The sequence below is a fragment of the Amblyomma mixtum genome, chromosome 5 (genome assembly GCF_055824585.1).
Source record: "Amblyomma mixtum isolate Tamu chromosome 5, ASM5582458v1, whole genome shotgun sequence".
NCBI lineage: Eukaryota > Metazoa > Arthropoda > Arachnida > Ixodida > Ixodidae > Amblyomma > Amblyomma mixtum.
Genome location: NC_143016.1, coordinates 30,846,583 through 30,869,076, shown reverse-complemented (window position 1 = coordinate 30,869,076; position 22,494 = coordinate 30,846,583). Strand labels below are relative to the sequence as shown.

The window sequence follows — 22,494 nt, the reverse complement described above, 5'->3', positions numbered from 1 at the left end:
TCACTCATATATCTGTTCAATACACATTCCTAGCGCTTTTGTCATTCGTGTCTCTCTGAGGCTGCGCTCGAGCACCAGAACTGCCAGTGAAACCTGATACTTGCGTTAAAAATTCCCTTTCTTCGCTCTTCACAGCATCAGGTGAGTGCTCTAGGCAAACCTGCGCATTGCTGTACTATAACATAAAATTTTTAACGCAAACAAAATATATTATTTGTTTAAGGGAGGTAAGAAGATTCCTTTTAGCAAGCTTCAGTCGTAGACGTAGAGTGGAGCATAATTTAGTCTGATTTTGAATGTTGTCTCAGCAGCCGCTTGGCATTTCCACCCGTATCGAGTGACGTCAAGGTGCACTTGCTCCAATGATTCTGACGTCCACGAACCCAGCAGTGGTTCACAGGAGCAATCAGTGCTTGCCGACGATGCTGACGTCATCAGAAATGTGGCAGTACAGGTTGGCTGGTCAACCGTGACGTCAAGGTGCACTTCAGCACTGGCGCCGACCGAGGCCGAAACTCCGCGACCGAAGATCCCCAGGTGGTCGAAACTATTTCGGAGCCCTCCACTACGGCACCTCATTCTGTCTTTATTCTTTCACTCCCGCCGCTGCGGTGGCTCAGCGGTTATGGTGCTCGGCTGCTGACCCGAAAGACGCGGGTTCGATCCCGGCCGCGGCGGCTAGAATTTCTTTGGAGGAGAAATTCTAGAGGCCCGTGTACTGTGCGATGTCAGTGCACGTTAAAGAACCCCAGGTGGTCGAAATTTCCGGAGCCCTTCACTACGGCGTCTCTCATAGCCTTAGTCGCTTTGGGACGTTAAACTCCATAAACTAAACTAAACTAAACTCTTTCACTCCCAACATCTTCCCTTACAGCGCGGTTCGGGTTCAGCTGTTCCTTCACGCGGCGGCCGCGTTTCGATTGAGGAAAAACGCAAAAGGCGCCCGTGCGCTGTGTGATTTCAGTGCACTGTAAAGATCCCATCGCTAAGCTCAAACCCTGAGATACAACTAGGATTAATCCGAATGACCGAACACGCCACCCAGCTCCGACTCCAGGCCATCGTCTATACAGGCGGATAGACGGACGCCTATCCTGTATTTATTGGAAAATAAGTTTTACCACCACTCCTAGGTGGTCGAAATTGGTTCGTTGGTTGGTTGGCCGGAGACCTCCTCTGTGGTGCCTCTTCCCTTCTCTCTTCTTTCACTTTCTCCTTCATCCCTTCTGTCATGGCGCAAATGAGGTGTCCGTCGAGAACTGATTGATTGATTGATTGATTGATTGATTGATTGATTGATTGATTGATTGATTGATTGATTGATTGATTGATTGATTGATTGATTGATTTTCATCGGCAAAGACGTTGCTCACCGCTCACGGCACGCAGGCCTGCGAGACGGGGAGCTACGCGTCCGCAGTTAGAGGTTGGCTGGTAGTCCTTATACCGAGAAGTCAGTTACTGAGCCATTCCCTTTTCTGAAAAACTTTTTTTTTAATTGTCGTTCGCGACGTGTCTTTTAATAGCTGAAAACGTGACATGTCTTTTCTAGTGATTCGCAAGATATTACTGCCATCCGACACTTAACCAGCCGTGGCAGCACTCCTGGCTCACCAGCATGGGCAAGGTATACTTGGCCTGGGCGTTGAGATCCTCAAACACCGATCCTTTCTCCCTCATACTATTATCAGTATAAACTAAAATCGAGGCATATCAATTACGTGTGCAAGATATGGCCTCCTTGAAAGCAATTTGTTGGAAAGAATATCAATTCATGCGCCTAAACTATATCTAACTCGGAAGTTGTAAACGTTTTTAAGAGCTGTCATCACATTTTTAAGAGCGTTCATCGTATTCATCACGTTTCGAGATTTAGTTTGGTCTGCTACCACCCTAAGATCACACGCTAAATCCAGGCTCTTTTCCTCGCACCTATACTGTACCTTCCAGGCCACCCGATGGCGCGTCGGCGCGTGCGTCCGCCACCGGTATTCTCAAACCTAACGTAGTGCCACCCGCGCGAGCAGAACCCCACGGGAAACGCGATGGCTAGCGCCCCTGTTATAGTATGGCAATGGATCTGCAGGGGATTCAGAGCCAAACGTAAGGCTCTGGAATACGCAGTTTTGGCCCAAACAAACAGACCGGTAATCATTGCCCTTCAAGAGACGAACGCAGAAGTAAAGTTCACGGGATACGCAGCATACAATGAGGAAGTGACGGCTGAGCTTCGCCCGATCACGGCTACACTTGTACAGCGCAATCTCACAGCAAATCAACTAGATCTGGAAATGTTGGAGGTCTCTCATACCTTTATAGAAATCTTACCGAACACGCGCGCACACTCTCCCCTCTACATTCTCAATGTATACAGTCCACCTAAAGACAACAGCACGAAAATAGCTACACTCCTATAGGCGCATGCAGCAGCGCAAGATGGAATGTTGCTTACTGTCGGAGACTTTAACGCGCCCCATGCAGAATGGGGCTACTCAGCTAGCAGTAGAAAGGGAACTAAACTCTGGGAGACTGCTCAGGAGCTAGGGCACACCCTACTCATCGACACTGACAAACCTACGCGGATTGGTAACAGTGTAGCCAAGGATACGTGCCCCGACCTTACCTTTGCAAGAAATAGCCCCGATGATGTCTGACATGGAAAAATCTGAACATCAACATAGGAAGCGATCACTAGGTGTTGTGTACCACTCCAAGCGACGTATTGCAGAATGCGTCACCAGGAAGTGAAGCACACGAATTGGGACGCCTTCAGATATGTCCGCTCGCAAAGACCGACGGAGGGCATAGTAGATTTACGACAGTGGACGGAGCGTCTGCTTCAAGACGCCGCCAACACCTCGAAAACTGTGACGCTGGAGGAAAGCGGACCCAGTCCGGACGCTAAGCTAGTACACATGATTGAAGCACAACGAAGTATACACGCTCGATGGCGTAAAAATAAGCATAACCGGCGCTTAAAAATTCGACTAAGCCGACTTGAAAAGGATATCGAGGCATACACATGGGAGCTTAGCCGCGAGCAGTGGCATCAGACTTGTGACCGCCTTAATGGACAACTCGGCAGTAAGAACACATGGTTTCTACTAAAGCATTTCATTGATCCTACAAAAACTAAGGCCGAATCTCATAAGACCCTACAGAGGATCATGCATGCAAGCTTTCCAAGGCAGCGACGAAGAGCTCATGATCACATTAAAAAATCAGTACGTAAACACCTCCCAGGATATACCCACGCCGCATGGGTGGGTAACTCAGATCGACTGCTGCAGTTTGGAATTTTTAACACGCTCGCTGAGCTAATCGAAGCTCATAAGACGGCACAAGTGACCCGCTTGTCGCGCACTGCAGCGGGCCGCGTAATTCTCGACAAACTCCACATCCACCCCGCTGAGGAGGTATGTAGAACATCCCATTTATTAGTCGACATTACTAGCAGACTAGTTGTTAAACTAGCAGCCACACTAGTAGCTAAGAACATGCTGCCAGGCAGACACGACGCGCGCAGGAAAGCAAGGGCGCAGACCCTTGAGAAACAGTACGAGAACGAACCACAAGCAGTGTATGTGAACGCAGCTCAACACATCAAAGCGCAGCTCAACACATCAAAGGTGGAACTTACGTGGCATGTGTGGCCACTCCAAAGTCAGCCCTCGTTAACGTCACAACCAAAACTAAGAGCGCGATTCAAAATTTCGCCAAAAGCTCGGTAAGCGCGCTCGCAATGCGAATTCTGCGCAACCGAACTCTCGATCACAACCTCGATCTCGTATGGGCTCCGGCTCACGCGGGTAACTCCGGAAACGAGGCGGTTGACCGTCTAGCCCGAGGTTTAACCAACAGGGCGAAGGGAGACTTCTCGGGAACGGACGCCCCCGCCGAGGCACCTCGCTCGTACGCGGAGATAGCAAACTTTTATCACCAGCAAAGATGCACGTATCCCGCCCCTCACCCCGACCTGGACAGGGCGCAAGCCACAACGCTCAGACGCCTACAAACAAAGGCCATTCTTAGCCCCTATCGATGGTTTGGTTTGGTTTGTTTTATGGGGTTTAACGTCCCAAAGCGACTAAGGCTATGAGAGACGCCGTAGTGAAGGGCTCCGGAAATTTCGACCACCTGGGGTTCTTTAACGTGCACTGACATCGCACAGTACACGGGCCTCTAGAATTTCTCCTCCAAAGAAATTCTAGCCGCCGCGGCCGGGATCGAACCCGCGTCTTTTTGGGTCAGCAGCCGAGCACCATAACCACTGAGCCACCGCGGCGGCTAGCCCCTATCGAGTATATCTAATCACAAACGGTGAATATGACCCTGCATGCCCGCACAGCGGTGACGGAACGCGCGTCACCCAAGACCACATTTTATGGGAATGCGCTAACAAACCCCCTCCGACGACACTTTTGCCAGCTCCCTCGGCGGAGGAATGGGACAGGCTCTTCGCCAGTTCAAGAAAAACAACGCAACTGGCGCTCATCACGCGAACTCAAGAGGTCGCCCCCGACTGGAGGCCACCCTGGTCTCGCCCCCGCCCCAACTAATCCCTTCCATTTTGTGGCAATAAAGTTGTAATCACCACCACCTTGAGATCACAGCACCATTTGTGACAGCAACTAGAAAACAGCACATCTCGCATTCAGACTTGTAGCGCCATCTACAACAGCATTGTAGAAACAACCACCTGCTGCGTGCTTTATTCTCATTCATATCCATTCTGGTAAACCAAATAGCTAACGCTCATTACTTCAACGTCTTCCAGACGGTGGCGGCCTTTTATGTTTGTGGGGTTTAGCATCCCAAAGCGACTCAGTCTATGAGGGACGCCGTAGTGAAGGGCTCCGGGAATTTCGACCACCTGGGGCTCTTTAACGTGCACTGACTTCGCACAGAATATGGGCCCCTAGAATTGGTAAACTGGCAAATTGTTATTTTTTTTAGGAAAGGAAATGGTGCAGTATCTGTCTCGCACATCTCGGTGGACACCTGAACCGCGCCGTAAGGAAAGGGAGGAAGGTGGGAGTGAAAGGAAAGAGAGAGAAAGAGGTGAAGTAGCGGAGGTCTCCGGATCTCCGAAATAATTTCGACCACCAGGGGATCTTTAACGGGCAGGGGGAACACGGGGAGGTGCATTAGGGTATCTGTTACAGTCGGCGTCGACGCTTCGGCGGAAGTGGTTGCGACGCGCGCCTGTTCTTTCAATCTTTCCTCTCGCCTCTTTCATGATCCATAACTACAGCGCAAACGACAGGACAGAGATCTCTGTCCTGTCGTTTGCGCTGTAGTTATGGATCATCAAAAACACCAACTCGCCCAACAAATGCTTTTGTCGCCTCTTTCAACTCTCCTCTGTCTGCACGTGGCAGCGATTGTGGCTCAGCTCGAGACAGTGGGCACGCCCATGCACTTTCCTATTCATCCTTCCTTCAGTCGCAAAACAACAATGTGCAGTGACATCGGACAGCACACGGGACAGCCGAACGCCATAAACACTCAGCCACCGTGGCTGTTCTCTACGTAATTCAAATGCTCTAGTAAAATCAGAAAAAAAACAGCACGAGCTTAAAATATAGAGACGACAGTGAATTTTAATGCATCGTGTAGGCAAGAAAAAGGATTTTAAGTAGCACTCCATGTATCCGAGTCGACGAAATGTATCTTTCACAGTGACGTTTTCACACATCTAAAGCGCAAAACTTTTCTCAACTCGGTCTTCTGGCGAGTGCTGACATGCGAACATGAAGATGCACACCAGCAGTGGCCCCCCTGGTATGCGTCGCATCGACATTCCTCACGGCGTTCATGGTTTGGTCACTGCTGTCACGGGCGGTCTTCACTGCTTCGGTCATATCACCTTCCACCGACCAAAAACCGTGGCGAATTGCGGTCCTGTCACAATATTCCGGCGAAGCATGCGCTTAAAATTTTTCTCCCGAAATTACGCACACTGCGTCCAGTTCGCCTTGCGTTTCGTCTCTTTGCGGCGTTAGGGTGTGTAACTCCGTCTTCTGGCTAGGGTAGCGTAACGCAGAACGAATCACGGCACACGTTCTGCTCTTGCGAAAGCACTCGCGCAATGAAGGAGTATATCAAGGTTCCGTCATGTGCGCCAACCACCTGGAAACCTTTTCGTGGCCCGTTTGTACACGCCCCGGCAACTGCGGTCCTCTGGTTGCGGGATGCTCCTCGCCACCGCCGGCGGCTCTGCGGCTGCTCGGAGGCCGCCCTCTTGCCCTGCGCTGCCTCTTCGCCGCGCGCTTGGCGTCGCCGCTGGTTGATGACGAGCTGCTTCGCAAGAAGCGTCTCCTGTAATCGCTGCTGTCGCTGCTTGGCTTGCTGCTTGTCCAACCGCTTCGCAAACGACGCTGCTTCTCGGCGCTACTGCAGCTTCCGCTGCCACCACTACTACTCTCCAAGCAGCGTTGGCCCTTGGAGCCAGGAACGCTGTTGCCACTCGGCGAAGCACTCGTCGACAGGCGTCGTCGCTTTGGGCTTCCGTAGAGGCCAGGCGATGTGCTTCGTGAGGAATATCGCAGTTCGGCGCTGCGCGTGGTGCCGCCACTGCCGCTGCTGCTGCTGCTGCCGAATGGAGACGAAGAACTACTAAACCTGCTTCGGGCCCTCATTCGAACTGGCCTTTTCGTTCCGCTGGAGGAAGGCACGTTGAGGTCGTCGTGAAGCAGCGTGGTTGGCCTCGCGACGGACGACTCCTTCGCGATGGCTTTCGTCGGCAATGTACGCTTGAAAGGCCTAGGAACCTGCTCCTTCCGACCACGGCTAGATGTCTTTCCAGAGGAGCACAAACGCGATTTTCCCACTGTCGCCGCCTTACAATTCCTTCTCAGTGTATTAGTGGCTGTCGTTGAGGGTTTACCTTTAGATACGACTGTCTTGGGAGGTCTTGCCTTCACTCCAGCCCGGCTTCGAGGCGCCTCCGTGGCCGCCTGAAGACTGGCATTCTTGCTGGCGAGTCTGGCGGACCTCCTTCTGGTCACGGGCGGTCCAGGCGACGCGTCGGCGCCTTCGCTACGTCGACGCATCGCAGCCGAAGACGCTGCCGGCCTTTCCTTCGGGGGTCTCATTTTTCAATCTGTCAGTCAGTTCGAACGAGTCCAACACGGTCACCGATACGTCGCGCTGCACCCGGCATGCTTCTGTCACCGCCACATTGCCAGCTGCTGATTTGGATTTGGATTTGGATACGTCGCTTTCCCTCTGTATCGGGTGCCGAGTGGTGGCACTGATGTCGTTGCTATCCTGGAGTCACTAGAAAGTTTTATCCCGACTGGCGCACCTTTGCCTTCTTCTCTGCTAAAGCTGAATCCACAACGCTTCGAGTGAAACACTCAGACACTCGGCTCGAATATTTGCCGCGAGCTAGCCTCCGACTATGCCATATGCAACGATAAATCGTATGACATCATCCGCAACGGTCTATGATGAGCGGTTGTGTCACAATTTTAGCACAAAAATTGATTTTTGAGGAAAGGAAATGGCGCAGTAACTCTCTCATCTCGGGGGACATCTCAATACCACCTTAAGAAAACAGGTAGATGGTGGTGGTGAAAAACTTTAATCAAAGAGAGCTTGAGGGTTAAAAAAAAATTAAAAAAAATAACCCTGCTGCATGGTCGGTATCCTTAGTCCGGGACACCGCATGACGAGGCCTCGTCTCGCGCCCGCTTGACCAGAGCCCTTTGGGACTCCAGTGTGGAGCAGTTGAGGAGGGCAGTCTCCCATGCCTCTCGGGTGGGGGTGGGGGAGGGGGGAAGGTGAGGATTCTGAGTACATGCCCACACCATGTAAAAGATATCGCAGATCTCTCCACAGTGCGGGCAGCGCCCATCTGTGTTCGGATCGAAGTGTTTTGCTATTGCAGGACAGAGAAGGGTTCCTTTCTGCAGGCGCCGCAGAGTTCGCTCCTCCGCCTTACTCAGCCCCTTGGCAGGTGCCGGGTAGAGACGGTGGCTGTCGCAATAAAAAATTTAGGGGGCACTTTGACTGTCTAAAGTGCGTAGAGGCGAAAGCGTTTTCCGCACCACTTTCAGTGCTTCTGTGGCACTGGTGGCGTCACATGTAATTGAGTACTAATTCCTAAGTGAAGACAAATCACTAATTAATGGTTAATTACTGATTAATGCCTGAATACTAATTGACTGCTAATTAAGCTTAAGCTTAAGCTTCGCCTTTAGGAGTGGAACGCGAGAGCGTGTTGTAGCGCTGCCAGGGAGTCCACGGAACGCCACCACCCGTTCGGCGCGATGCCTTGCCGTTTCAACGCAACGGTTTTTGAGGAAAGGAAATGGCGCAGTAAATCTCTGTCATCTCGGTGGACACCTGAACCGCACCGTAGAGGAACGGAGGAAGTGGGAGTGAAAGAAGAAAGACTAAGATGGCCCGTAATGAAGAAAATGAAAATTGTATTTGAGGAAGGAAAATTACGCAGTAACTGTCTCACATATCTCGGTGGACACCCGTCAAAATTCAGAGGAGGGGGGTGCACTTTTTTGACCTAAAGTGTGGTCACTGATGTGTGGTTAAGTTGTTAAGCTTCGCCTCTAAGAGTGGAACGCGAGAGCGTCTTGCAACGCTGCCAGGGAGTCCATAGAACGCCATCGCCCATTCGGTTCTACGCTCCTCAGTAAATTGGTTTTTGAGGAAAGGAAATGTATTTCTCTCTCATATCTCGGTGGACACCTAAAACTCGCCGGAAGGGAAGGGAGGAGGATGGCAGTGAGCGAAGACACCGTATTCACTAGACGTGCCTTTGTTCATTGCAAACCATCGAGCTGGCATGGCGGAGTGGATAGCATGCTCGTCTCGCACTCCGAAGACCGGGGTTCGATTCCTGAGCTCGACCAATTTCTTACTAGGTTTTATTTATTTATATGGCCTGACTAGAGAAGTTAATTAGGCTGATTGGGTAATTAAGCAATTAACTAAGCTCAGTCCCACTTACTTGGAGCATCACTATATGGTCCCTTCAATTGGTTGCATGGTTACTAGTCAAAGTACAATTGGGCCCGTTTGAAATTGGCGCACTGTGACGTCACGACCGTTTCGACCAACTGAAAAGCGTGACATTCTCTGTCGACAACTGCTGCTTACAACGATGAGACATTAAAGGCTTTCGCCTTAATAAATTAGGATTTCGCGGAACCGCAGAAGCGGTTTATGAGCTTCTGAGCCATGAGAGCTAGGATGAGGAGCCCGGTGTGTGAGCGCTCGGGCGGCCGCATCAGCGGCCTCATTGTCTCGTAGACCCTGGTGGCCAGGAGCCCAGATCACTTTTGTGCGAGTTGGATCGGCGAGAGCGCGTCTTAGAATTTGCGAGGCCAGAGGTGATATTTCGCCTGCAAGATAATGTTCACAGGCCCGGCGAGAGTGTGATAACCGTTTTCGATTTTGGATCGGCGGCAGCGAGAGCTATTGCGACTTCCTCCGTCTGGGTCGGCATAGAACTGAAGGTGCACATGTCGTCGGTTTGGTTTGGTTTCTTGGGGTTTAACGTCCCAAAGCAACTCAGGCTATGAGGGACGCCGTAGTGAAGGGCTTCGGAAATTTCGACCACCTTAGGTTCTTTATCGTGCACTGATATCGCACAGTACACGGGCCTCTAGAATTTCGCCTCTATCGATGGAGGCGAAATTCTAGAGGCCGATGTACTCTGCGATGTCAGTGCACGTTAAAGAACACCAGGTGGTCGGCTCGAATCCCTGTCGCATGCTAACCTCCGGCTTCACTGGCGTATGCAAAATATATGCAACGAGAAATCGTTTGACATCACACAGAAGCTGTACGACGAGCGGTTGCTCAAATTTTAGTACGAATGCAGTCGGAAAAAAAATTGTGTGGGGGGGGGGGGGTGCTTAGCTTTGGTTAAGCCTGGTAGGTTGCGAAAGCGAGCGCAGCGCCTCTAACGGAAGGAACGCGGCGCGCCGCGTCTAAAGAAGGAACGCAGTGCTCCTCGTCTACAGGTCACGCGTGGATACCGGACGCCGCTGCGCGACGACTCGACTTAGTAGCCCATCTCACACCCTTGTATGACGTCACGCCATGGCGTCACTAGGCATGGCATGACGTCAGAGCTCACTCTAAATGTCACGCGTGGCTATCAGCTGCCGCAGCGCGATGACTCAACTTGGTAGCCCATCTCTCACCCTTGTATGACGTCACGCTATGACGTCACTAATCATGGCATGACGCCATAGGTCATTCAAATGTCAGGCGTGGCTACCGGCCGCCGCTGCGCGACGACTCTACTTGGTAGCCCCTCTCTCACCCTGGTATGACGTCAGAGGTCATTCTAAAGCTCAAACGTGGCTAACGGCCGCCGCTACGCGAAAGGCCGTTCATGAGCGTAGTATTGCTTTCGCAATAAGACGCGCCACATTGAGATCAGCGAGCGGTGGATACATATATGACGAACGAAATGTATATGATCGTCTGAAATGACATTGCTCGGCTTGCTGTGTGCACCGTATACGGTTGTTTGATCTCTGAAAGGACACGCCGCTGGCTCTTCTCATAATGGGGCTATAGTAAAACTTTCGCCATGAAAAAAAAAATGTCAAAAGGAAAGAGGTGGCTCACTGCTCGTGTCGTGGGCACATGTATCGCACTATGGAGGAAGAGATGAAAGAGGGAGTTTGCTTGTGAAACATCTTTATTTGCACAATCAAAGCGGACACGGGCCGGCGAAGATAGTGACTACCGGCCTCAATTGGTCAGCAGCCCTAGTCGGGCCATAGCAAGTGCCAGCCGCCTCGCGAGCACGGCGGCCAAGTGCCACTTGGGCCCCGGCCGTCGAGCACCCGAGGAGGAAGGCCTCCCAAGCCTCACTAGTGGAGGTGGGATGGGGAGGGAAGTGAGGACTGGCTTTGCATGCCCACACCATGTGGGATAGAGAGCAACGGCTCTCTTCGACACTCGAGCTTCACGTTCGTGTCATCGCGAGCAGCCTGGACCGGACACCAGAAGCTGTTAGTCTGGAGCTGCCGGAGAACGCGTTCGTCATCCTTCAACAGCCCCTCTGTCGGGGGAGGTTATAATGTAGGAGCCGCTTTGCAGTAGTCTGATTTCTCGGAACCGTAACAGCGGTCAACCGAAATCCTCATCGAGGGATCGGAGGGTGGGTGCCTGGAGGATAAGGGCGTGGGCAGCGGCGTTTGCCGCTTTGTTCCTTGGGAGTTCCTCATGGGCAGGCGCCTACACGATGCGCCTATAGGCCGGGGTTCTGCTTCGCGGACCGCATTGTATAGCAAGTGGTGGGCCAGTGTGCCAACTTCACTGCGCATATAGTTTTCACAGACGAATCTCGAATCGGTGATGACAGTTCGGCATTTGGGGTCGGAAACCACGAGGGCAGTTGCGACTTCCTCGGCCCGATGAGCACTTTCAGCGCAGAAATATCGTCCATAGACCTGTGCGTTGCGTCGCACTACCGCCGCCGTGTAGTAGCCCGAGCGTATAAGGCCAGCCACATCAACGTAGTAGACACCTGGTTTAGCGCCTCGTCTGGAGTGCAGCACCCGCGCTCGAGCTGCGCGACGGCCTTTGTGGAGGTCAAAGGAGGAAGAAAGTAAGAGGCGCCGTAGCGGAGGGATCCTGACGATTTGCGACCACCTGCGGTTCTTTAACGGGCACTGACATTGCACAGCCCATATGCGCTTCACCTCCGTCGAGACGCTGCCGCGGCGCGCCCTGGATTCATCCCTGCGTACTCGTGCTCAGGACCTGAACGCCATAATCAGTCCGCCGCGTTTGTAGTTGCGACTGAACGAAGAACGGAGAGGAGAGTGCAGACGCCTGTCGACTGGAGAGAGGAAAGCTGAAAGAAGTGCGAGAGGATTGATAGAAGAAAGAAAAGACGCGTCGCAGCAACCGCCTCTGCCGAAGCAGCTGGGGACGCTACTCTGTGGCCGCTGCGAGCGGACGCACCGCACATGGGCTCCTGGTTCAAAGTCCACTGTGACCATACATTTTTACCTGACGTTCTCAATTTTACCATTATCTGATACATCACTGGCTTGTCGCTAGCCCACCCGGGTCGGATTGTTCGAACCTTTCGGTCGGATTTTTCGGATTTCTCGCCAGAGCTATAGCCTACTTTTGGACTATAGCGCAAGCGGCCCCCAAGCCCACTCAGCCATGGAGTATCAAGTAGAGTATCAAGGCAAAATGACCGCTGGTCGTAAAGGGTAACGGAGTGGATTCCAAGAGAACGCAGTCGCAGCAGGGGGTGGCAGAAAGTTAGGTGGGCGGATGAGATTGAGAATAGAGTGGCCGCAACTGGCAAAGGACGGGGTCATTTGGAGCGACATGGGAGAAGCCTTTGCCCTGCAGTGGGCGTAGCCAGGCTGATGGTGATGATGGTGATCAAGTAATGGATACATAGTTCGACCCAGCCGAGGTCCAAACTGGATAATGGCAGACCGTCATGCATCTCCGCAACCGATATCGCTCGGCCACTGCTACGGAGGCCAAAGTCGACTTCGGCAGCCCAACCGCGCGGAAATCCCGCGAGCTGCCGATATGGTGTAAGAAAAGGGCACCGGCGATAAGTACTATTTCTAAGCGACTCAGGCTATGAGAAACTCCGTAGTGAAGGGCTCCGGATATTCCGACAACCTGGGGCTCTTTAATGTGCCCTGACATCGCACAGTACACGGGCCTTTAGAATTTCACCTCCATCGAAATTCGACCGCCGCGGCCGGGATCGAACGCGGGTCTTTCGGGTCAGCATCCGAGCACCATAACCACTGAGCAACCGCGGCGGCTAGAATACCGTTTTGGTAGGAGGCTTTTAAGCCAGCAACCATCATGAACTTATCATGACTAGTAACAAGACACGGGACACACCTGGCTGCCTGAATACAATCAGAAATGACGATGAAAGATACAGAAAAAAAAGTGAAATTTCAAAAATGTGAACACACATATCAAAAGCAAAAGTGTTAGCGGGGTAGACAAGACAGTACACTTGGACTTTCGTTTTAATCAGCAGAAACAGTAGCAAATTTGTAAAAAAGATATGACTCGCGGGTTTCTCTATCATGATGCTTGGTTTGATTTGGTTTATGGGGTTTAACGTCCCAAAGCGACTCAGATATGAGGGACGCCGTAGTGAAGGCCTCCGGAAGTTTCGACCTTTCTGGGGTTCTTTAACGTGCACTGACATCGCACGGTACACGGGCATCTAGCACTGAAAAAAACACTTCAAGTACCGTGTACTTGATGTGATCTTGTTCCAGTGTCCTGAAGTGAAGAAAAAAATTGAAAATTGGTTTTTGAGGAAAAAAAGTGAGGCAGTATCTGTCCCACATATGTCGGTGGGCACCCGAACCGCGCCGTAAGGGAAGCAATAAAGGCAGGAGTTAGGCTTTATTGGTTCCCAAAAAATATAAAAAACATCATAAATGCACAGACGAGGGTCCCGAAGTCAAAGAATGCACCGGGACCCTCGATAAATCAATAATACAAGAAATGGTTACAGCATAGTTAGCGGATAAATACAAAATATAGAAAATATAAAATCAATACTTCACAAGAAAGTGAAAGAAGAAAGGAAGAAAAAAGTTCCGTAGTGACGGTCTCCGGAATAATTTCGACCACCTGGGGATCTTTAACGTGCACTCACATCGCACAACACACGGGCTCCTTTTATGCGTAGCATATTGCAATCACTCAGTTCAGCCCTCGGGCGCGACCGGGCAGCCACCAAACCACGTGACGTCACGTCACCAAACCACGTGGGAAAAAAAAACAAAAAAGAAAAAAAGGGAAAAAAATGGCTGAGGCTTAACTTGGTTAAGCCTGGAGAATGCGAAGCATCATCGTGTCGCGTAATTTGGAGGCGCACAACCACAGCGACGGCGCGAGGTGGGCCCCCGTTTCTCCACTGTCGTGACGTCATCAAGTCACGTCTTGTGACGTCATGTATCACGTGATTTGGAGGCGCACAATCACAGCGACGGCGCGAGGTGGGCCCCCGTTTCTCCACTGTCGTGACGTCATCGTGTCACGTGATTTGGAGGCGCACAACCACAGCGACGGCGCGAGGTGGGCCCCCGTTTCTCCACTGTCGTGATGTCATCGTGTCACGTGGTGTGACGTCATGTATCACGTGATTTGGAGGCGCATAACCACGTTGAAGGGCTTAAGTGGTAGCTAAAGTAGTATGCTTCGCATAAAAAAAAGGGACGGCTGAGCATGGTGGCGGCTGCCACCGCCCCGTTTCAAAGGGGGCGCTCCTATCCATCCATCCATACGTCACGGAGGAAAAGCTGCTGAGAAAATCGAGTGCCGCCAAGCAATACCTCGCGCAAAAAGACTGCGCAATATGCAACGCATTCTTGGCTTAACCAAGCTAAGCCTGGGCATCTTTTTTTTTTTTGCGTTTAGCCTCCATCGGAACGCGGCCGCCGCGGTCAGTTTCGAACCTAGGAACACCAGCCAGAGCAGTAGCCGGGCGCCTAACCACAGAGCCACCACAGCGGGGAGTGCCGATAGGGATGGACGTGAATTGGGCATGAAAGCGAGCTCTCATGAAAGTACCGTTTGCCGGATGCAGCCGGCCGTGGACGAGCGCTTCCTGTAGGGGGATTTTTAGTGCGAAAACACTCGTCGGAGCCGACCAAAAATCTTGCTTGTGCATTGCTGGTCGCCATAGCAACAGTGACGCCAAGCGGCAAGATTTTGGCCCGAGCCACCCCCGAAATTTCATCTTACATAATTTCAACTAAAACTAATGTCCAGCCACAACTGGGCGCGCACGACAGGATGGCGAACTCCAAAGTTGGCCAGGGCCATTGCGAAAATTTCGTCCGGGACACCCCAGAAATTTAACCTCGGCCGATTTGGACCAAAACCAATGTTCAACCATCACTGAGCGTCCCCGGCACGATGACGACATCCCAGTTTCGTCAGGGCCATTGCCAATATTTGGCTTCGGTCACCCCGAAATTTGACCTTGGCCGATTTGGACCAAAATCGATTTCCAACAATAATTGACGATGCCCTACACGATGGCGACCTCCAAATCTGTCCCGGTCATTTTCGAAAATTTGCTCCGGGCCACCAAGAAAAAGTTGTTCACATCTTACAGATTTGCGCCATCTCGTTGCTAAGGTGTCGATTGTGGCGTCACCATTTACGTTACTGCGCTTTCGCACGTCACACATCGGTTTAAGCGGAGTTAAGCCTCGGTTAATTCTTGTTACACTGCACATAGCTGCCAGAAGCGTGCGATGGGTTTCCTTGGTCACTTCAAAACCGTCGGGTGTATATATATATATATATATATATATATATATATATATATATACACACACATACATACATACGTCATCTGGGCAGGTTGCCGCCATGGCGGAAACCTGGCAGAAGCAGGCTGCAGTCAAACAACGGTTAAAGGCGGGGAATGACCACTACAAGTGCAAGCGCACTAAAATGTTTTCTAAATCCCCCTAACCCATTTTCAGCCACCAAGCCCAAATGAAAAAGATCATGTTTTCAATGACGTTGGCGCCGTTTTGCTTCAGAGAAAATTTATCGCAAAGAAGCCGAGAGGAAAGAGGTGGTACCTGCCCATGTGGCTAATAGACACGCGATTCGTAGTGTCCATTGACTCAGCTATGGCAGAACGGCTGAGCACTAAGTTCTGAGATATGCGGCTCGCGCGGAAAGCGGCAGCCGACAGCTCTCCTCGCGTCGGCAGCGCGCTGTGGCCAGGAACGAGGGGGGCGGCGGCAGCAGAAGAGTGGCGGCGTGCATCAGCGCGGGCGATCGCGGATCGAGAACCGCGTCGCCCAAGCCGGCGCGCCCTTTTGTCTCCTCCGGGAGCGACACGCGGGCCGCCCCTGCACGTTACACGCGCGCGCACTCCGCGCTCGCGGGCTATTGTTCCGCGCCGCGGGGGGTAGTTAATAAAACTCCCGCTAGGGGGCTCGGTGAATGACTACATCTCTCTCTCTCTTCCTCACGCTCTTTCTCTTTCCACACCGCTCTTCGCTGTGCGTGCGTAGGCGTGCGTCCAAGCGGCAGAGATTGCGGGCGGGGGTGAGCCTTGGTCGGCGCTTGTCGCTGGTGTCCCCGGCGCGGACCTCCTCTTGCTTTCCCCCTACAAGGCTTTATGGCATTCTCCGCCGGCTGCTGCGCTTAGGGAAAGTGACAAGCAGGTTACGCAGACGGGGTTAAGGATGCTGATCCACGGAGGTGCTCCCTGGAAAAGTCCGGAACGCTCGCTGTATGGGTCAACAACGGCTCAGCAGAGCGCACGTAGCTAGGGACATACAACAGGATAGAAATTTCAGGGCACTACGCGCTTGACGTAGGTCAACCGTTGTCTTCAAATCTTCATCATGAGTTTTAAATTATAGATGTATGTGCCATGGAAAAAAATTGAAATGAAGGTAGCACGGTCACCTTCAGAACTACCGTAGCCCTGCTATTCTATTATCTTCATCTTTTAGGACCTGTATTATGACAGCGCAGGTTGGGGAAGTGAATTATAAAGAAAGAAAAGCGTGGCAATTGTCGTACTCTTGCTGGACACCTAAACCATGCCGTGAAGTAACTGATGGAGAGAATGAATTGCGGGCGAAAATTGGTTTTGAACAAAAGGAAATCCGCAGTAACCGTCTCACTTTTCGGCGGACACCTCAACCACGTCGTGAGGTAAAGTGATGAGAAGAGGGAGTAAAATAAGGAAGAGGTGCCGTAGTGAACGTCCTTAATAATTTCGATTATTTAGGGTTCTTTTACGTTCGCTGACATTCCGCAGCGCACAGACGCCTTTTGCGTTTCATCTCGCGGCCGCCGCAGCCGGAGTTTAATCTCGCGTCCTCGAAAGAACTCCAAATACATCGATGACACCGCAAGGAGGAGGAGGAGAGAAAATAGATTCATCCATCAAAATTTAGGGGGTGAAGAGAGATGGTGTTCTCGCCCTCTCGCTGTCTACAGCCTTGACCCTCGAATGATTGAGAGCGCTGCATTTGTATTTACACACGTGTATCGATGCGATTTACACGATTGCATACCGTGTGTAGTAGTTCGGCTCACTTGATGATGATGATGATGATGTCCTCGGGCTGAACGGCACATAACCACGGCGGGGGAATGCCTGGCTTACCTGTCGTCTTCTTTTTCTACTTCAAGCGGTTGTGTCTTTTAATTTCTACCGTGTAACAAAACTATGTTGCCTATCAACTGTGACTTCTGAATAATTTGCTGTCTTCAACACTCTTCCTTGAAATACTTTTTTTAATGGACACTGGGGACGAATTGAAGTCGGCCTGCATCGGTAGATTACAGCATTCTAACGACATTGGCGTCAGTTTTCACCAAAAACGGAGTTTCTGTAGTCTAGGAAAGGCCAAATAAAGCAATGCAGGTGTCGCCTCCACCGGCCAATTTTGAAAGTCAACTGCGGTGCGTCCACAAGTTTTTTTCGCGGATCACAGACGTGTTACACCACCATTCATTACACTACGGCGACCACGGGGTCATTTTGGGTGCAGACGTCACAGGTTTGAATCGAGTGACAGGAAAATGTTTAACTGCGAATTCCTCAGCCATAAATGCTCGTATTGCTACCCGAGAAACGACGTCAACATAGCCAGAAAGCGCCATACAATCGAGTTCTACTAACAACAATTGCATGCTGTTGACCTCAGGGCCCCTACCTTTAGAACCACTTTTTTTTTTTTTTTGTAAAGCGTGCTTTACTGCGGAAAGATTTTTATTGAGGAGAAGCACCACTGCGGGCATAGGATAAGGGAAGAAAAAGCAGTGCAAAGAAAGCTATCCACGATTGAACCTTTTTTTTTTTTTTTTGTATGCATAAATAAGTTCTAGTGACTTGCGAGCGAGATTCGCACCTCCTTCTACGTTCTCATTTCGTGGCAATGCTTTTACGATCAACTTCACTGCAGAGTTCTTTAAAGGGACAATGAGGACAGCTCCATCTACAGTGAAACCTCGATATAACAAGCATGGATATTACAAAAAATTTACTACAGTCGAGATAACTTATAACGAAGCTGACTGTCACGCGGATGGCGTTCGTTGTATCCGAAGTTCGTAGTAAGTGGACTTGCCCTCTTACGCAAAAAACACTCTCGAAAAAAAAAAAAAGCGGCGTTTATTTCTTTAAAAAGTACTTTTGAAATACGTTTGTTTCTTCAAGGCAGACTCCGTCAAGCCGATTTCTAAGCTCTCCGCCATGCATGTGCTGCCGGCCGAGGCTCTTGCTGTGTATGAGCGCAATTGAAGCGTTCACGGCAAATGTTGCTATTGTCTCTGAAGCATTGGCACATACCGGCGGTGGGGGATTGTTAACGGTAGGTCAGCGTCGTCGTCTTCGCTCCTCTACAAAGTTCTAAGAATGTAGAGATGCAGCTACTGCTTCGCATGCGCGCCTGCAGTCGGTGGGATGCCTGCACGCGGCAGCAGCGCAGAAAGCGGAGTTTCAGTTGCGCAGGCGACGCGCGCGACGTGACCGGGTGGGCCAAGAGGTCCTACTTCGACTGGTATTCAAACATCTCAAGTCGCTGTCATTGCTGATCAGAGGCTGTGCGCAGTAGTTTCTCTTTCAACGCTGCCCCTGTTAATCCTGACGACCAGCGCGAAATTCGACAAGGGGCAGAAACAAAAGACAACACGTGCGCTTTTCTTTGTGTCCCCTGTCGAATTTCGCTCTGGTCGTCAGAATAAACACCGACTCGCCCCAATATAGCGTTCTGCCCCTGTGTCGCGCTTACTATAGGCTTCTGCTTCCACTTTGGACGCTTTGCCCAACCGGCACACACGCACGCACTGATTGACCTTTTAGCTTGTCGAGGCGCGCTTGGCCGGCGGTTAACTGAAATTTCAATGCCGCCTTTGTATTATTTCTGGAGGGTATTTGGGGGCGATCACGGGAACTGGGAGACGCTCTTCAGTCTCCGCACTGGCGGGAAGCTCGCGTGTAAGCATGAAATGCTGTTAGCTCCCGTTGTCAGCGCGCCGAGGGTGGCCTTGGCGCTAGAAAGGAGAGAGAACGCGGCGCCTAACTGGAGGAGAACCCAAGGGAGAACACGCAGGCGAACTTTGGCGAACCTTTCCGTCTGACTCCTGGTGCTTACGTCTTGCGCTGCCGCCGGAGCAGCGCATGCGTCAACGCCGTCTGTCTTCGTAGCGCCGTGGTGGATGAAGCCAGCGCGCGGCGAAGAAGAATACGCTCTGCACTGGATCTGCGGCGCATGCAGTCCTCCCGACGTGTGAGCGAACCGGCAGTGCCATGCGCGTTGCGGAATCCGAGCTCCCCGGCATGGCTCAGACTTAAACTTTAGCTGGATGGATGGATGGATGGATAGGAGCGCCCCCTTTGAAACGGGGTGGTGGCAATTGCCACCATGCTCAGCTTTTCTTTATTTATTATTTTTTTTTGTTTACTGTGTTGGCAATTCTCATTAAGATTCTCCATCACCTTTGCCTACGGTTTCCTACTATTCTAACCTTATGCCACATCTCTGCTTTTCAGCCACCAATCCTCCAATCGCTTTTTGCTGACTTCCACTGCAGATTTATTTACATGACCATTGTTATCTTTAAACCCTAGGGCCTCAGAAAGAGTGACTGTGCCTGCATCGACATCCGGATGGATACCATCACATTTGATTATGAGGTGTTCAATTGTTTCCACAGATCTACCACACACTGCACATGTGTCATCTTCTTCGTTAAATTTCTTTTTGTAGCTGCGCGTTCTAAGACACCCTGATCTAGCTTCAAAAAGTAGGGCACTGCCTCTTGAGTTATCATAGAAAAATTCTTTCCTGATCTGCCTTTTCCAGAATCGATATAGTTCTACACTATGTTTCTCTTCCATTGAATTCATCCAATTTTTAACTTCCGCGTTTTTAACCTGTCGTTTAATGCTCTTTCTTTCTCCGTCCTCATGACCGGCATACTTACTGGTTAGTTTTCTAGTTCTTTTCCGCCACTGTGAGTCAACGTTCTTTCTGTATAAATATTTAAATACCTTAGCTGCCCATCTGTTATCGTCCAATTTCCTCAGGCGTTCTTCATATAGTATTTTACTCTTAGCTTCCCGTGCCTCGAACGATGCCCAGCCCATATCCCCTTGTACTGCCTCTTATACTGCAGCTTATACGGAGCAATGGCGCCACCGTTCGGCGTACCGCGGAACCCGTTGTAAACGTCAGGGCATAACCCACTGCTATCCGAGCGACGCTGTGGACGGGTGGTTGCGTTTGGACGAGGCGAGACTTTGCCTTGCAACGAGGTTCAGTTAGTTCAGTCTTTGTGCTATGCCAGTACTGCAGAACATTTTACACTTGTGTCTCTCTCTCTCTCCCTCTCTTTTCTTACGAGTGGTCGTTTCTTTTTTTTTTTTTGGCAGCGGGGCTGAGTTTACTGTGCGTGGCGGTGGTAGATGTTTATTTAAAAAAAAAAAGAAAAAAATGTGAAGAAAAAGAATGTTGGCTGCCGCGGCAACTCCTATCTAATATCTTAAGCACCTGAGCTGCAGCCGGCAGAAGGGAAAGGGAGAGGATAGTGATGAGAAGTATAGGAGAGCGATAGCAAGAAAGGACAGTGGAGAATTTATTGTGCGTCCTCGTTACGGCGGGGGTGAGTTTACGGTGCGTCCGTGGTGCGATCACGGTTGTCCGTTTTATTTGAACCGCAGTTCTATAGCCCTAATACATATTTTGGCGGTACTCCACCCTCGTTCTAATAACCGAGCGTTCGTTATAAGTGCACTCGTGCACTCAGCTATATTTGAACGCTTCCTAAATATTTTTAATAAACACGTGAAATAGCATATATATATCGAATGCGGTTGGTCCTAAAACGTATGTATCGAACTCTTCAGCGCGAAGTGATGCACGCTCAAATGGCAGGCGGCAGGCTTTGCTGCACTACACAAGTGACTGGTGGCGGTGCGGCAAGCGTTCGCGCCAAGGCTCACGCATTATCTGGTTCACCTAGCACTCGCCAACAGCGCCACGAAAGCTACAGCGACGTGAAGGGTTGGAGCCAGGTGGTCAGAACGCGTTACGCCTTCCGCAGCTGTCTAGAGCGCCCCGAAAGCAGCGGCGTGGACAGTTGCAGCCTTGCGGTTGTTCATGTTGGCGGTCACGGAGGCTGTGAAAACGTGATACATTTCGCTCTGACGTACCATTTTCCGCACGGCATGGCCAACCTAACTGGTGCTCGGTTTTTCCGGCCTCCGGAATCACAGCGAATTCCTTCGAAACGGAGCGGAAACTATTTTACGATTTTTGACATGTTAGCAACAACGAGGTTTGACGGTAACCATTGTTCTCGGTAAAAATGGATTTTTTTGGCTATTTCTGGCTGTGTTGACGTTTGTTCCGCGGAAAAATACGCATTTATCGCCGAGAAAATTGGGTTTAAAAATCTGCCAACTGATTCAAACTCCTGACGTCCTACCGGAAAATTACGCGATATCACCGTATTGAAGTGAATGGCGGTGTAGCATAGCCTCTGGGATCCGCGACCGAAAACCAGCGTCGACGTAAGCATTTTACTTGCGAAATCGGCCGGGTATGGCGACACCTGCATTTCGTTTTTTTTTTTCTTTCTTGCTTTTCTATAACAGCTCCATTTTAGGTGAGAGTGGTCTCTTTTTGATTAGAACCCTATCGATACAGACCAACTTCTATTTGTCCGCAGTGCCCCTACAATGCGTACTACATGGCCTTGCAGGTTTGAGGAGAGGTCATTCAGGTCATCCAGGAGAGGTTGGAAGGTGATAACGAGAAACCGGAAGGAACGGAGAGCAGACGAGGAAGGCGACATCGCGACATCTGAGATAAAACACAGGGGTTTTTGCAGGCAGTCGATCGGAGTGCATTTTTGCAACAGCTGCACCCAACGACACGTTAGCGCGTGAACTTACATATTTTTGTATGGGCGCAATACGAATGCGTTTGGCGAGCGTCCCACTTGGAGAACTGGGAATAATGCGGCAATGGAGGAAAAGCAACTACTTATCAAGACCATAGATGGCACTTTGCTCATGAGAAGTAGAAATTAACGTGGTATGGAAATATTCAACGACAGCTTCGAAACCCAGAGCTCACGTTTTTTTTTTTCTTCTGTTCTATTAGATGCACTGCAAGCTTACGCGGTCAAGTAAAGTATAGAATAAACGCAGCTCTCTATAATCCTTCGTTTAAGGCGGGTTATTGTTCATATGTGCAGTATGGTACAGGGGCCGGTATTGGTTTTATCATTTTCGAAAATCGGGAATGAAAATCGAGCGCTACTTCTTTACTTCAAATTCGGGTACAAATAGGGTTTTTCAGCAAGGTGTTCCATAATTCAAGCTTGTCTTGGTCATCATTTCCTGCAAAGATAACTGACTGTCAGTATTCTTTTCTTTCTTTTGGGGCATAAAATGCTTAATTTTTAGCTCATCATTCATTAATGGATGGTTTCTTTCTC

At 50.6% G+C, this 22,494-nt stretch overlaps 1 protein-coding gene across 1 annotated transcript in view; it reads left to right on the top strand.

Annotated features, from left to right (window-relative positions):
- LOC149341658 (U6 snRNA-associated Sm-like protein LSm6) overlaps positions 1-22,494 on the top strand; it is a 144,668-nt gene that overhangs the window by 115,228 nt on the left and 6,946 nt on the right. The gene's annotated exons all lie outside the window — the stretch shown is intronic.